The sequence below is a fragment of the Galeopterus variegatus genome, unplaced genomic scaffold (genome assembly GCF_000696425.1).
Source record: "Galeopterus variegatus unplaced genomic scaffold, G_variegatus-3.0.2 Scaffold2548, whole genome shotgun sequence".
Taxonomy (NCBI): domain Eukaryota; kingdom Metazoa; phylum Chordata; class Mammalia; order Dermoptera; family Cynocephalidae; genus Galeopterus; species Galeopterus variegatus.
This window is the reverse complement of record NW_007728659.1, coordinates 1-4,441: the sequence shown is the minus strand read 5'-3', so window position 1 is coordinate 4,441 and position 4,441 is coordinate 1.

Here is a 4,441-nt window from a genome sequence, read left to right as displayed (position 1 = left end):
CTCTTTACATCATATTTCCTTCCTGATGAACCCTAGGGCTGGAGAAATGTGCTGTTTTTTTACTTATTTTTAAGCAAAATGATTCTAACTCAAATAAAACAGTGTCATAAAGATGAATGGATTATACAAAACCATCCTGTTTTGAAGCACCGCATAAATTTAGTGAACAAAGGAGTAAGTTAGAATTTACTTCTAATCCTATTTTGATATTAGTATATAATATAATTCCTTTTTAAGAGAAATAAGACGATGTTCCAGGAATAGTCTTATTCATCAGAGAGAGTCCAGGATGTAGAGTTGTCACAAGAACAGATTAACATTTTGTACTTTGGTTGGACCCTTAATCCTAATGTCTTGAAGTGGCAGACATAAGAAGACTATAAGGTACAGAGTAACGTGTTCATCATATCCAACCCAGAACCCTGGGGCAGGACAGTGAACCTGTAAGGAGCTTCTAGAGATTACACCCGTCTGGTCCCATGTCCCTGGCCTGTAGCCACTTATTCCTGTACACACTGCAGTCCTGCATAGGAGCATCCTGCCCTTCTTTACTCTCATTTCCAGAAACCTCCATGTAGCTAGTGAGCCACATGAGGAGGCTTTGTCTCTGCACTTTAAAAATACTGCATCCTATTTAAATGTAGTGCATAATACTATTCCAAATTACTGTTTCAATTGCCCACAGTGATCTTTAATGTTACTTCCTCTGTGAAATTGCATCTAAGTTAAAAGGTGATGGGGACTGACTCTAATTCTACCTNGTGCAATTACATGTAATTGGCAATTACAAATGCCAATACATGTAATTGGCAGAACTTTCAAAATTCTCTCTTCTTGACATATTGAAATATACAATATATTAAATTTAACCATATTCACATCACCTTGTGTTAGGACATTGGAGATAGTTCCTCCCATCTACACCTAACTTTGTGCCCATTGAACAATCTCTGCTCCATTCGTTCCATTCCCCTCCTCCTCCCAGCCTCTGGCAATCACAAGTTTACACTTCACTTCTATGAAACCAACTGGTTTAGATTCCACAAATGAGTGTTACTATAGCTTTGTAGTATGTTTAGAAATCAGGTAGTGTGATGCCTCCAGCTTTATTCTTTTTTATTTTTTTTTTGCTCAGGGATTGCTTTGGCAATCAGGGTCTTTTGTAGTTCCATATAAATTTTAGGGTTTTTTTTTATTTCTGAGAAGAATGTCATTGTTATTTTGATAGGGATTACATTAAATCTATAGATCACTTTGGGTAGTATGGCCATTTTAAGGATATTAATTCTTCCAATCCATGAACATGGGATATCTTTCCATTTATTTTTGTCTTCTTCAAGTTCTTTCATTAATGTTTTATAGTAGTCATTGTAGAAATCTTCCATCTCTTCAGTTAAATTTATTCCTAGGTATTTTATTGTTTTGTAGCTATTACAAAAGGGATGGCTTACCTTCTTTCTTTTTCTGATAGTTTGTTACTCGTGATAAAAATGCCATGCTACTAATTTTTTGTATGTTGATTTTGTAACCTGCAACTTTACTGAAGTTGTTTATTAGTTCTAATAGTTTCTTAGTGGAGTCTTTAGGGTTTTCTCTATATAAGATCATGTCATCTGCCAAGGGGCACAATTTAACTTCCTCCTTTCCCATTTGAATGCTGTTTATTTCTTTTTCCTGCCTAGTTGCTCTGGCTAGGACTTTCAGTACTGTGCTGAATAAAAGTGGTAAGAGTGGGCATTGTTGTTGTATTCCAGATCTGACCTGGTTGGTTATTTAATTTTGTGTTTTTAGATTTAGTTGTAACTAAAGGCTTTTTATGTTCTGTCTTTTTTTTTTTTTACTATGTTTGTTTTCTGATTTATCACTCTGGGCTTCTATGTGTATAACTTTCTCTGAGATAATCTTCTCTGAATATTAAATTCCAAATATGTAAGTTTACACACACATTTTGGACATAGAATTGGGTGATAAATTTCTTACCTCATCCAAAAATAATATTTAAAACATGTTAACATGATTTTAATTTCTAATTTGAATAATTACATTATTTTTTTAAAAGTAAAACATAATTTCCTTTAATTGGATCTGTTTATTGTTAAAATGCATTCTAGAGAAAGAAATAGAAAAGCATGTCATAGATTACCAAATTAAAACACTTTGTAATAAAATGTAAAAATTAGTTTTCAACAACTCTGGAAAATACAGTATGGATATTAACCAAAGTTATATCAAAAATTGCACCTGCATCTTGTCTTCAATATCCAAATGGCTAAGATCTTACCTTAAAAACAGACATTCTCCTTCCTTGGGTTGTTCAGTCACTGAAAGTCCACATCCTCAGCATCCTGTGCTGATTCCTTCACTCCTACAGGCCTTTTGTGCTGGTGCCACACTCCTTCACTCAGAACATGGTCCAACCTGAGCTTTTCTTTTTTTTTTTTTTAAACAGAATACAGCTTTGCAATTTTATATCATACTACAAATTGGTTTTTAGCTATTTTAGGTGATTCAATCTTTTTAGTCCATTACTATAAAGAAATAGGGAGTTCTACTTGATTCCCCTTGTTACTAGATTAGGGAAGATTTTAACTAAGTGGTCAACAAAAGAAATTTGCCTCTCTACACATGTTACCCAGTTTATCGGTATAATGTTCAAACATTTTTTGTTTATATCCATTAATGGGAGTTTCTATAGATTTAGGGAATTGCCTGACAGGTCCAGTGAGTTTCTAAGACCCAAACTTTTTGCAGAAGATCAGTCCCTGGCATTTCTGGAAGACTGCCTTTGCCTAGGGGATAGCTTTTCCCGGAGACCGATTGAAAACTTAGGTAAATGGAGAAGCTATCAGCTTATCTGATAACCAGAAAGATAGACCAGCAACATATCTACAAGGTATTGCCTATTCTGTCGCCTTATTAATAAAGTATGAGTTTTTAACTTTCACAGAACAGAAATTGAAACTGAAAACAAAGGAAGATTTGAGAATATGTTAGCTTGAAGTGAAATTTGAAATTCGCTTTAGTATGCTTTACTCTGTCAGCATCTCTACCTTACTGCAATCGATTTTTAAATGTCTTCCTTCAATTATTCATCCAGGAAAAAAATTACTGTGTACTTACTATGTGCTAGATATTTTTATATGCAGTAGTAATACATTAGTGAACAAAAAATATAAAGTCTTCTTCCTCGTAAAGCTTACGTACCAGAGAGATCAGAACAATGATATAAAATAAACACAATTAAGTAAATTATGTACTTTAGAGATTGAAATGAGGTTTTAAAAAATAAAATAGAGCAGAATACAGTTACTCTGTTTTGCTGGGTGGGGAAGGAGGTTGTGTTTGAAAGCCCACATAGCACTGTTTCCTGATAGAGGGTGTTCAGCGATGCTCCAGTAAAAGCTTGATTAATGAAAACAAAAGCTTTTGCTTTATAGGATTCCAAATTACCATCATCTCTACTCAGCTTCTTTGTTTGTCTTCTTCCCATCATAAAAATGCATGTAAAGTGCCAATCTATATTGGGAAACTTTTCTAGACAGACAGCCTGTAGTTATGAATTTAACCTACCTTGTTCTTATAAATTCCTACCATTGTATCATTTTCTTCATCCAAATACATCCACTGAAGAATTTAAAGTTATTCTGGACTTACTGGGCTTGGGTTTAGGGCCTATACTCTTTACATCATATTTCCTTCCTGATGAACCCTAGGGCTGGAGAAATGTGCTGTTTTTTTTACTTATTTTTAAGCAAAATGATTCTAACTCAAATAAAACAGTGTCATAAAGATGAATGGATTATACAAAACCATCCTGTTTTGAAGCACCCCATAAATTTAGTGAACAAAGGAGTAAGTTAGAATTTACTTCTAATCCTATTTTGATATTAGAATATGATATAATTCCTTTTTAAGAGAAATCAGATGATGTTCCAGGAATAGTCTTATTCATCAGAGAGAGTCCAGGATGTAGAGTTGTCACAAGAACAGATTAACATTTTGTACTTTGGTTGGACCTTTAATCCTAATGTCTTGAAGTGGCAGACATAAGAAGGCTATACGGTACAGAGTAACGTGTTCATCATATCCAACCCAGAACCCTGGGGCAGGACAGTGAACCTGTAAGGAGCTACTAGAGATTACACCCGTCTGGTCCCATGTCCCTGGCCTGTAGCCATTTATTCCTGTACACACTGCAGTCCTGCATAGGAGCATCCTGCCCTTCCTTACTCTCATTTCCAGAAACCTCCATGTAGCTAGTGAGCCACATGAGGAGGCTTTGTCTCTGCACTTTAAAAATACTGCATCCAGGGCCGGCCCAGTGGCTCACTGGATGGTGCGCCGCTTGGGAAGCGAGGCGGTGCTCCCGTCCGAGGGTCAGATCCCACGTATAGACCGGTTCCCACTCACTGGCTGAGCGAGGCGCGGGAGCAGCACCGAG